This window comes from Anastrepha ludens, chromosome 3, assembly GCF_028408465.1.
Source record: "Anastrepha ludens isolate Willacy chromosome 3, idAnaLude1.1, whole genome shotgun sequence".
Lineage (NCBI taxonomy): Eukaryota > Metazoa > Arthropoda > Insecta > Diptera > Tephritidae > Anastrepha > Anastrepha ludens.
The window spans coordinates 50,675,336-50,688,045 of NC_071499.1; the positions used below are offsets into that span (position 1 = coordinate 50,675,336).

The following is a 12,710-nucleotide window of genomic DNA, read 5'->3' on the forward strand; positions in this document are numbered from 1 at the left end:
TGATTAATCGGCTATATATTTCCAGGTATATATCATAGAAGTATAAAGTATATATATATGTATGTATAGAATAAATAAAGGTTGTGTGGGATACAAAAGATTTTCTGGAAAGAACGAGTCCTCAAGTCGCCCGGTAACATCTGCCGTTCATTGTGCGATTCGCTCCACTCGGCCGGCTTAGACGCCACGTCACAAAATCTGCTGTATCTCCGAAAATAATTCGAATTTTCAAAAATCCGTTGAAGGACAATATTTGCAATATATGCAATATATGCAAAAAAACAATCGATTTTTTCAAATTTCTACACCAGAATACCCCTTTAATAGTGATGGGACCTGATGGTCATCGTAATACCCGTCGGCCATGAAATGGTCTTCGAGGCGAGCCATTCATTGCCCATGTGTCACTGTTTTACTCCATGAGTTTGTCCATTGAAACTATAGGTGCCCATTTTTTCCTTTCTAAAGTGCGGAATTTGATACCCTCTAGTTATTGCTTTTCCTTTTCCTAAAAAAATCCTAAAAAGCTATGGTTGCAATTTAGCCAACCGATTTCACCGTCTTCGCTTTCTTCAGAACCCGTATCCACCTTCAAAATAAAATTATTACTTTGACTGTTCCTTTGCCGATCAATTGCAACTATGTTTCATTTACTGTTACAGCCCGCGATATATACAAAAATTTTGTGCATCTGTTACATGGAGAAAATGCGCAAAACCGTCAGTGAAAAAAAAAAAAAATTATAAAAATCAAACCCATTCTTCGGGTACTTGAAACATGCACTTTGTTATACTAAAATTTAATAAAATACAATATAAAAATGTATACCTAATTTTTTTTTATTTGATTAGAAAGTTTGAATTCTTTGTACTTTGCTCCCCGCTTGTGACCCAATTATTTCGAACACTTTGATACGTCTCACACTTAAAACCATATCCTGAATTTTGTCAACGGGAGTAGTGACTTCTAATGGCTGCAAATCGCGTGAGCTTCCTACAAACGATCAAGCGGCCAAACAGTCGAAGCTTCGGTAGGGCATGATAAGTCATAAAGAAAAGAGTTAATAATAAATGTATAGCAGAAATGTATTTTTTAAATTTCTGAAATCGATTAAAGCTAATCACGTAAAAAAATGGAATTTAAACCGGTGTTTCAGTCACTACTCTCTCTCTCTCTCTCTCTCTCTCTCTCTCTCTCTCTCTCTCTCTCTCTCTCTCTATCAGCAGCCTGTAATGGATGGAGTATTGGCTAAGGCAAGGTGCTGGCGGGATGAAATGAAGTTAGTGAGACAGAAATATCTACGCATTGCAATTCAAATAGAAATTGCAGCACATTCTTAAGCACTTCAGAAGTAGTTGCCAGAGGTCCAGTCTTCAAAAAGTAGGTAAAGAAAAGTATTGTACATCGAAGAAACTCCTCGAAAAAGCGCTCTTCCCGCTCGATACCTCAACTTTACTAAAGACATCCGCTCGGAAGGTAGGGTGTACCAAATGGATTCATCTGAAAAAATAATTTAAATCAGCAAATAATTAAATCTATACCGAATTTAGCCTTGTTGCTCCTTTGTGCGTGTTTTTCACAATATTTTGTTTGTGTGTAATACAGAGATTTTAGCGAGTTATGGCGTGCATAAGGCATTATTCTGTACTTGTAATAATTTCGCATTTAAAACTGATTTGTGTATTTGTCCAAAGAATCTGCTCTTGAGAGGTGGTCGTTCGAACAGATCTTCGCCAACTATTCTTTGTAAAAACTGGTCAGCCAAAGTTTTTTCCAAAGAAATCCATTTCATTGAAGGATTTTTTTAGTTTTTTTTAAGCACCGGATGAGGTATACTTCAGCTGAAGGTATAATTTTACAATTTGCCACAAAACGCAATGAAAAACGAACTTAGTATATGAAAATATGTTTCATTCATGTATTTATAGTAAAAAATCCAACTAGCTAATTTTTTTCCATATTTATTTCCCATTATCTGCACTAATTTCTTTGCTTGCCACTGTATTTGATACACGAGAAATTTACATTATTAAATAATTTACATTGAGATGAATTATTCATATGCAGTGGCGTGTTGTTGTTGTTACTCGCAGAAAACAATCGCTTGGCTTTCTTTGCAAGCATTTCCTTATCAGCCACATTCCTACACTTTTCGTACATAAAAGTATTGCAAAACAGAATTAAATATGAACGTACATATGTATGGATGGATGTATGTGGACATGGGAGCTAAATCCGGAAAAAGGTTTGTTACAACTATTGAAATAAATCATAGCAAGCATTTTACTTTTTATTGCGTGTGTACCCCATAGGCACATTTACACCTACGGCCACTAGAATAGGTACGATCTATTATGTTAGATGTTTTCTTTAAACATATTTAATTGCAGTGAAACAAAAAAAATGCTCATGCAATTATTGTTATATCAAAGCCAGTAAACTCTTTTTCAGATCAAACTATGCTTATCTGTGCTGGTCTAACAGAAACATTTTATGTTAATACTGGTAGCCAATACGCTTAAGGTGATTGGAATCCCCCGCCATTCAATTTCCAAACTCATTTCGGTGTTCACTGGTCACTGGGTGATCGGGACTCATGCGGAGAAGCTTGGAATTCCTTACATAGGGGTTGTATTCCATGTATTCCTTAGCGTGCCCTAGATCCCTTTTCTCTCCTCCACTACATCAACAGCACTGGATGGCTGTAGACGGTTTTTCTCTTCCCTAAATCTTTTCACAGGTAGTGGTCCACATTATGGTATCAAAACGACACGTAAATGCTACTTGAAGTGTACCTGGGGTTCTCTTGCTATTTTACCTACCTACTTACTGGTAGCCATTTTACAAATGTAAAAATTGTTCACAAGGTGTTTTTATGCGCAACCAGAGTCGGGAAAGACATCATTGAGCATGTTTTAATTGGTAGAACTTTTGTGAAGAAAATTACATTTCATGATCAGATCCACTTTGATGGGGGTTATCCTAGTTAATAGCTTTCGGAATTTGTTTATGTTCCAAAGTGTTTTCAAGTTTCAAACTTTCAAGGACAATTGTCTTGTTTCGTATTGGAGTCGTTTAATGCTTTATTAAAATTGCTTTTTTTATAGATTTTATACACCGATACACTGGTTCAGCCACTATGCAATTTCAAAAATCTAAAACGTAAACTTAATTTTTTATTTATTTGTTTAAATAATATTAAAATAAGCACAAAAAATAAAAATCGCGATTCCTTTTGCTCTTGAAAATTTTATTCTGCATATATTAAAAAATGTGTTTCCATTTCAGTGTTTCCAGGTAGGTTTTAACGGGTTTGGCATCGTGAGGCCGAGCGTTGTCATGCTGTAGAATCACTCTTTCATCATGCCTCTTCGCGTATTGCGGCCGTTTCTCGAGCAGTGCTCGGCTCAATCGCATCAATTGAAGTCGATACCGATCCCCGCTTGGTTTTAACAACTCGTAATAAATAACACCAACTTGGTCCCACCTTCGCAGCGTGAATATTCGACCGAGGCAACAACGTAGAAGCATGACCGGGCAGTCCCCATGACTTTCTTTTCTTTGAATTTCTGTAATGAATCCATTTTTCATCATCCGTCACGATACGATGAAGAAAACCCTTCTTTTTTTGCCGCTGGAGCAGTTGCTTACAGGCGAAAAAAGAAGAAAACGACGTTCAACATCCCTTGGTTTTAACTGATAAGGAACCCAAGTCCCCTGTTTCTGAATCATTCCCAAAGCATACAATTGCTTGGAAATGGATTGGCGGGTAACTCCTAATACTGAAACAAGCTCTTCTTGCGTTTGATACGGAAAAATCAACATTTTCCGCAAATGACGATTATTCGGCACAAAATCAGACATTTTCACAAAACCAATCTAACGAAGAAAAAGAAGTTGCGAAACAAATGTTTTAGTGAAGAGATATTCTGCCGAAATCAAAAATATAATCTTTATTTTATTATCTTTAGCTCCAATGTTCCATGTCACGTCTGGTTCTGTAAAATTTTGCGATTACAAAAAAAAAAAAACTGCAGAGCAAATATCGTTAACGCATATTCTGCGAATTCGACAATAAAATCTTTATGTTTTAACCCTCCTTTGGACACTTTTTTTTAAATCTTGGGTTGGGCACCCGGGTCTAGCCTTTTTTCTTCTTGTTCGATGATCTTTTTTAAAAGGTTGTAGCCATAAATCGATAGAAAATTAAATTTTAGGAGGCTACGTGGAAGTACAAGTCGTTAGCTATTATAGAAATATGTTGAATACGTTAGTCCCAAAATTGCCACGCCCATTTCTAGAAGTTTCCTCAATTTGAAAAAAAAGGTGCGGCAAATATCAGTAACGAAGGGATATTCTACCGAATTCGAAAATAAAATCTTTAATGTATTGTCGTTAGTTCGAAAATTGCCACGCCCATTTCTAGAAGATGCTTCAATTTGGAAAAAAGTTGCGGCAAATATCGTTAACGAAGGGATGTTCTACCGAATTCAAAAATATAATCTTTATTGTATTATCTTTAGTCCTAAAATTGCTACGCCCATTTCTGGAGGTTTCCTCAAGCTGGAAAAAGTTGCGGCAAATATCATTAACGACGAGATATTCGGCCGAATGCCCAAGTAAAATCTTTATTTTCCTTAATTTAGTCGTATAAATGCCACGCCTATTTCTATGGCTGGGCTAAATCATCCAAATAAATATATTTCTATAGAATTATCTTCTTAAGCAATAATCTTCCCCAACAATCATTTGTATTGGATAATTTTTGTTTCCCTTGTTCACTCCTCTCGGGAGCATAGGTGCTCGACAAAACATTTGTCTTTCGTTGGTTACATCAATCTATTTGCTTTCTGACAGGGTAGGTGCTTAGCCTGCTGCTATGATTCTGATTATTCTGCCGGAATACGTGATAAAATTTACATTTTTTACAAAATGCGAAAGCAACTCACAATTCTACATGAAACCCTTTGTGCTGCTGCTGCGTACCTATTTCAATGAGCATCTGCGTTGTTACCTTCAGAAATGTAATTTATTTTATTTTTCCTTATTTACCCTGCAACGATTTGTTCGTATTTGCCCTTTTGTCAAATGTTCAATAGTGTGGAAAATTGATAAAAATAAACTGACAAAATGTAGAACATTCGCTTCTACTCATTTCCTTCGCGTTCAGTAAATTTCGCTCATAATTCAAATTGTGTGGCAAAACTGTCTATGGAACGCGGACAAACAGAAGTAAAAAAAAAAAAAAAAAAAAAAAAATATGCGCCCACACACCCATGTAAAAAAATACTTACATCACCGTTGGCACTCACACATGAGCGCGTGTTTGTTTGGTTGACATCTCAGCTGGCGACAGCTCGCAAACACCCACAAAGATTGGCACTGCTTGCACAGCTAGATTGCCAATAGATGGCTGTGGGATAAACGCACACTCTCAAGCACTACCTCTCATACACACGCACACATGCATCTCTTTGCACGTACTAGTGTTTGTTTGTGTGTGGATTGTATGCACTCATGCTTTTGCTAGTTTACACTTTGTCTGTCATCATTGCGGGGTGATTGCGCGTGATATGGTTATTTTCTTGTGCTGGGCTGCGCTGCTCTGCGTTGTAATAATATACGATTTTCCACCGTCTGATGGCTGCAAGTGGCGTGTGCGTATTAAAGCGAGGCTGGGTTGTGAGTGTGAAAAACTGTAAGTTGCGTTTCTTGCGATTTGGGAAATGCCAAAATTTGACATTTATTGCAGTTAACGTTTAAAATGCCAAGCTTAGGAATTTTGACTTTAGCTTAACTCGTTGGAAAATATTGAAAGAAATTTGTGTCTCGAAAAGATTTTGCTTAAGGTAAATTCAAGGTTTTAGTTAAGTTTCGAATGTAGTTTTCTTAAGAAGTTAGGGGTAGTTCGAATTTTCAAAAAATTGGATTTTGTTTTGCATTTTCTTAAAGTGTAATATCATATAAATATTGTGTGAAAATTCGAAGAGAATCCGAAAAATACTTTTCGAGTTATTTAACAATTAACAAAGGGCGCTCAGGTGCTCAGACGCTCTGGAGCGTTCGAAAGCAAGTAGCTAGCAGCAGCAGAACTTTATCTTGAAATTTTGCTTAAGTCAAGCCGAAACATGTTGTATTAATGCTATGTTTTTATTTTTGTAATATAAAGCAATTGACTAGCGAAAAAAAATTATTGAAAATCATAATTTTTTTTGGCTTCTGACTACCCCTTTAAATTGGGTATGGCATATGACTTGCACAGTGCACCTCTTCCAACTTTATTCAAAAATTTCCGATAGAGCCTTTCTTTATTACGCTTCTGAATATCGGAAATTTTTCTAAAAATTCTGAGTAAAAAGTTTAAAATCTTAATAAAAAAGTTTCGAAGGTTTACAAATTTTATAGAAAGTTGCAAACTTTGCTTTATATGGTTTTTGTTATAAATGGTATGAACTATATTTTTATAAAAATAATGGAAATTACTAAATAAATAAATAAATAAATAGTCAAAACTTATGAATGTGCGATGTACACTTTTGACGCTGATTCTATAATATGCGGGTTCCAAAGTAAATTGATTTGGAGGAGTGGTGCAATATTAAAGCAGATAAAATCATACGTTTCTTATTCTCAAATATTTGAGTTTCCCAGGCTGATGGCATTTTCGCTGAAATTTGACTACTTAATTAATCTTTCTTTCCAATTCAGTATATACCTGCCGCATTTTCTGCCCGACCACCGACAGGTGTTGTACTGAATACTCTTCAGGTTCCTTCACTTTACCCTAAGTGCCACCGTGAAGAGGAACTCACAATTTCTGAGGATACTTGTGTTTACAGTTTTTTTATTTTTGTTAATGTTGTTACACATTTGTTTTTTTATAATTTTTTTTTTATACTTTTTTTAATATGTTGTTTTTATAAAAATATAACTTCTACGACCACAAGGTCCATATAACTAAAATTTTCTTACCTTGTAAAAATTAAAAAAAATTAAAAAAAACATTTAGAAGTTTTCATTAAAATTCATTAAGCTTTTAGTTTGAATATCTAGCGAAATGCTAGCTATGCAGTTTCTTAGCCCATTCAATATTTGTATAATAAAGTGCCAGTTTGAAGTGGATCAAATTTCGCATTGAAGTTTTTTGCAGGTTGACGGTTTTATGCATTATTTCCAATATAACGAATGCACACTTTTTTTTTAATGGAGAAAATGCTAAAAAAATGCCAAAAGTCAACGTGAGTTTTCAGCCACTTCAAAATCGCTTTTTATTCATACCAAATTCAATGGACTTTTAAACTGCATACCCGAAATATTTCTAGAAATTCTGAATAAAAACTCTGACATTTTGATGAAAACTTGTAGCCATATCAACAATTGTAGAAAGTGTGAAACTATGAATTATTTTATATGACTTTATAAATAAGTTAAAAAATGAAGTAAAAAATAAATAAATACAACTGTGCAATATGTCGCGCTGGTGAGCACAGGTGTATATTTATTTAACTATTCCTCTTAGATATTAAAATTCGAACCCATATAAAACTAGCTAGCTGACAATTTTATACAGCGCGCCATAACACAGGAAAGGAATACCGATGTAACCACATTTTATTTACATTTAAATTTGTTAAAAAACCTCATTTCCCAGTTCAGTATAAATTTTGGTTGCATACCTACCTTCCCTTGCATGCACACAAAGCCAAATGTAAATTTATATCTATACCTATATTTGCTTAGTTGGGTGATACTAGTTACTTACTGCATGTAATGACATTTTTCCTGGCTTTGCTACAAACCGCACTTCTCTTCACCACACTTAGGTTCTTTTGGCATGGTTGGCTTCCTCATCTCAATTGTGGCGATTTCCATACTAATATAATATTTACTAATGTATGAATTGTGGTGTGCACGCTCTCTTTGCTGAATGATTACTTCTTATTATTAATTTCTAATGCATACACACAAGTGCTACCACTAACGTGGATTGTAAATGAAAATATAGCGAGTTGTAGAGGTCATACATGGCGTATACGTCATAAATTTCTCCAAGCACTCATCTACATATGCATGCTCATGCATGTGCAAATACACGTACAAAGAAATATGTATATACAGTTTACACTTAGAGTGGTTTGCAGTATAGTGTATGTATGCAAATATTTATTTCAAGTGCAATTATGTGCATCTGAAGATTACCAAAGCTGTTTGCTTTGGGTTGCCGCTACTGCTGCGAGAGCTTTGCTAGGGTCTCATTTTCATTGGGTGAGGGAGAAACGAATTGCATTCAAACAACAATTGTGTTAATGAATATTAAATGGATTTCTGGATGATTAATTCTAATACCAAAATAACAATTTAATCTGAATTATTTCTTGATTATTCAATGAGGAAATATAATATATTGCGTTTCAGATTTCAAGTTCTCTCCAAAAAAACAAAAAATCAATTAGTATGAAAGCGATCTATCATTCGAGCAGTCAGGTACCCAATTTTATTGCTTAGACTGAATAAAGTAAGCGTAAACGAATCGTTGGACACGGTCAGGTTACATGGGTGACCATGGAAATGGAGGCGTGCACATTTCGACAGTCGATCAACTGTCCATTGTTATACCATTAGGAAATAATAAACAAAATAAAAGAAATTCAAAAATAAAAAATGAAAAAATAAAAAAAGGAAATGAAAATAAAAAAAATTAAGAGAAAATAAAAAAAATTAAGAGAAAATAAAAAAATTAAGAGAAAATAAAAAAATTAAGAGAAAATAAAAAAAAAATAAAATTAAAAAAAATAAAATAAACGAAAATAAAAAGAAGTATATTAAAAAAAATAAAACGAAAAAATTACAATAAAAAAAAAAATTTAAATATTAAAAGAAAAATAATAAATTAAAAAATTAAAAAAAAAAAAATTAATATAAATAAATAAAAAGAATAAAATAACAAAAAAAATTTTAAATTAAAAAAAAATAAAAAATAAAAAGAAATTCAAAAAAAAAAAATTAAAAGAAAAAAAAAGAAAATTACAAAAAAAAGAATTTAAAAAAAAATAAAAATAAAAAAAAATAAAAAAAAAATAACTGAAATAATTACTTACAAACAAAAAAAATGTAAATGCCGCATTCACTTTTACACATAAAAAAATGCTTTTGCAGCTAGAGACGAAATGTATTGTAGTAATTAATAATAGTTTAATTAATTTTTGTTTTTTGTGTTAATTGGTTTCGTTAATCTGTGCATTTTGAGATGGTTAGGGGATTGGCCGGCTTTGCCTTCAGACTGGCATGGTGGGCGAGCACATTTCCTTCGCAGTTCGCAAGGTTGTGCTGCTATGCTCGGACGTCGGAGCCTGGTTCGTTTCGAACAGGAGGTGAGATTGACGTTTTCATTTATTTGTTTATTTACTAAGCCAATGAATATAATAGATTTTTACAGAGTAAATCTTCATAGAGTAGTTAAAAAAATTATTGAATAAATTCAGTGTTATTTATAGGTAACATATTCATAACGGCGGCCGCCGGAGCCAAATGGGTTAGTGCCTGACTACCATTCGGAATTCAGAGAGTGAACGTCGGTGCGAATCTCGGTGAAAGATCAAAAAGTTAAGAAAAAGTTTTTTCTAATAGCGGTCGCCCCTCGGCAGGCAATGGCAAACCTCCGAGTGTACATCTGCCATGGAAAATCTCCTCATAAAAAAAAGTATCTGCCGTTCGGAGTCGGCTTGAAACTTGTAGGTCCCTCCATTTGTGGAACAACATCAAGACGCACACCACAAATTAGGAGGAGGAGCTCGGCCAAACACCCAAAAGAAGGTGTACGCGCCAATTATTTATTTATTTTTTTTTTATTCATAAACTTTTATTCATCAAAAAAATACCACTATAATTATTATTCTCTGGAGTTAAAAAAAATTAATTTGTACTTTGTAAAATATTATTTATTTTTATTATAAATGAGAATCAAAACAAAAAAAGTATTTTTTATTGTTATTATAATTATTATTCTCTGAAATTAAAAAAATATATATATTTTTTTTTTATTATTTTTTATTTTTTTATTATTTTTTATTTTTTATTATTTTTGATTATTTTTTTAAATATTGTTTTTTAATTATTTTTTTAACAGTCCTTGTGAAGCCCCATCTTTGAATTTCCTTGACAGTTTCTGCTTATTATTAAGAAATAAAATAAAAGAGCGAAAGTGTACGCCACAGAATTTCGTCTTTCTAACTTTATTAATTTAGGGTAAATATTAATCAAGTCTGTCCTACGGTATTACATTTCTGTATCCTAAATTAATAAAAGTAGAAGAAGACTTGCGCGGTTATGGCAGGTAATCAACATATTAATCTTTAAAATCCTGGTGGGAAATGTTTAATCTTAATCAAAGACAAAGTTTTAAAATACCATTCGTTTTTATGCACCAAAAATGTATTTTTAGTTTTAACTTCATCGAAAATTCTCTTTTATTTGACATCCAAGTTGCTATCCTACATTGCACTGAAATTTTTAAATAATTTTTTGAAGTAACCATTTCCTTCAAATTTCAAAGTCTTTTTAAACAAAAGTCCAAACGTCAGGTAGAAAACCTTCAGACCAAGTTCTATGATACATATTTGTTCCCTAGTTTCGCGAGTACGCTCGTGTTGGTTTTTTCGTTTTTTGCCTGTTTCGAATTTTATTTTGGTTTTTCCGAATAGCAAATTTATCAAAAATTGTTCCTTTTGTTTTCAAAATTCTAATAGTAAAAGGAAATAATTGATAATTTTTTTTATATGGAAGTTAGCAAACATGCCAAAGTTTTATAGCCAAAAAGTAGTACAGTTTGAAAATTAAGTTTATGATTTTCTCACACATTTGTGCTTAGAGACGCACCTCTTTTGTAGGTCTATGGAATTTATGTCGAAATAAACCTTCCAGGAGATAAAACACTCTGCTAATCGACGCATTCTATGGCGAGTTATTATCGTACATTTTTTTTTCCTTGTTCACTCCTCTTGGTTTCGTTAATATGTGTTTTGATTTCTGACAGGGTAGGGGACTCGCCTGCCGCTACCAGTCCTAAGTAGTGGGAATGGCCACCTGTCGTTGCTGAACAAAAACGCCTTCTTTACTGCTTGGGGCGGCATCTGAGTCTCATATTTTTCTGGCAGAAGGATCGCACAGATGGTTGAGGTCTTTGCTAAAGTGGTGTGTCTGCGCTATTAGCGCGATTGCCCGCTTCCTCTTGCTGGCGCCACTGATGCAATATGTAACTGTGTGTATTTTGTTTTTGCTTGTTTGTTTTAGCAGCCACAATGCAAATAATGCGCAGACTATTATGCGGGAGTAAGGATGGAAAGTATAAGTGTTTGGTGTTGAGGAATGGAATTGGGGGACTCTTTTTTTTAGAAAGTAGGTAAATTTGAAAAAATGCGGGGATCGTGCTTTACGTACGATTCGAACTCACAACCTCGGTGATGGCAGGCTAGTGCACTTACTCTGGACCACCGAGGGCGCGTACATACATGCTACGTTTTGTATTATTTCTGGCGCTTGAGTTGAATTTTGAGCTGAGGTGTGTTAAGAGACTTATAATAGAATTTTATGACAAATGTAAATATTTTTGTAATACATTTTAACACGCTAAATTCTGCTGTGCTGGGTATTCTTGACCATTTCCCGAAAAAGAGGCAAAAAATTACCATTCAATGAGCGGTTACAAGGTTAAAAGGATATACAAAAATGAATCCCGCTGATTTTTGCATAGAACTGCTGAACACAGATGTCTAAAATGGAAGGATCATTTATTTTGCTATGCCGAGGTGTGAAAACTTTGGGCCCCCTTGAAAAAAAATTCAGATGTAAACTTTCAAATCGACGTTAGGTGCATTGAATGGTTTTTTTTGTACCCTCTTCTCTCCTCCATTGCTGGTTAGTGGGGAAGAAGTTTGATTTTGTTGTACAGTGTTATTTGTATGACAAGTCTTCTAAGGAACATTCCATCACAATCAACAAACACTGCTTTCATTGATACATTTTTGATGTGGTTAACAGTTTTATGGATTCCACAACAGAAAAAAACCTGTTTTATGTGTATTTTAGAAAACTTGGCGAATTTTGCGAGTTTTACCTCCGAGACTAATTGAAAAAAATATCTGTTTTTCTTGTTTTCCTCTTTTCTCATTTGAGAATTTATAATATATCTGGTTAAAGTCGCAAATTCATCTACCAAAACAAATTACTTGAATCCGATTTGTATGAATTAAATATTTTCGACTTCATCCTTTTTGCCTTTGCTTCTTCGAAATACATTACGTTCTGTCATCGCAAATGTATTCACTAAAAACCTGGATTACTGTGAAGGATTTATTGTATTTACTTTTATTGAATTGAACAAATTTACCTACAATCGCTTTAGTGCCTAAAAGTATGCAAAGTGAAATTGAATTTTGCGGCACTTAAGTGAAGTTAAGCTGCACACCATTGTAAATCAAACGAAATCACATTAACGGCATTATCTGGCAAAAAACAGGCACACACAAATGTGCAATACAAATACATACACGCGCACATACATACACTCTGCATGTAAGGTCGGAGCACACACACTCCAGCACTAATTGGATTAATGAAAATCTGCGACTAACTCTCGGTAGCGGTGAATAAGTTAAAAACACACACCGTTAGACACACACACACATGCCTACACAAATATACGTATACACTTT

General features: G+C 33.9%; 1 protein-coding gene across 1 annotated transcript in view; it reads left to right on the forward strand.

Moving 5' to 3' along the window:
- The window catches only part of LOC128857927 (uncharacterized), a 173,433-nt gene that overhangs the window by 145,699 nt on the left and 15,024 nt on the right, over nucleotides 1–12,710 (forward strand). The gene's annotated exons all lie outside the window — the stretch shown is intronic.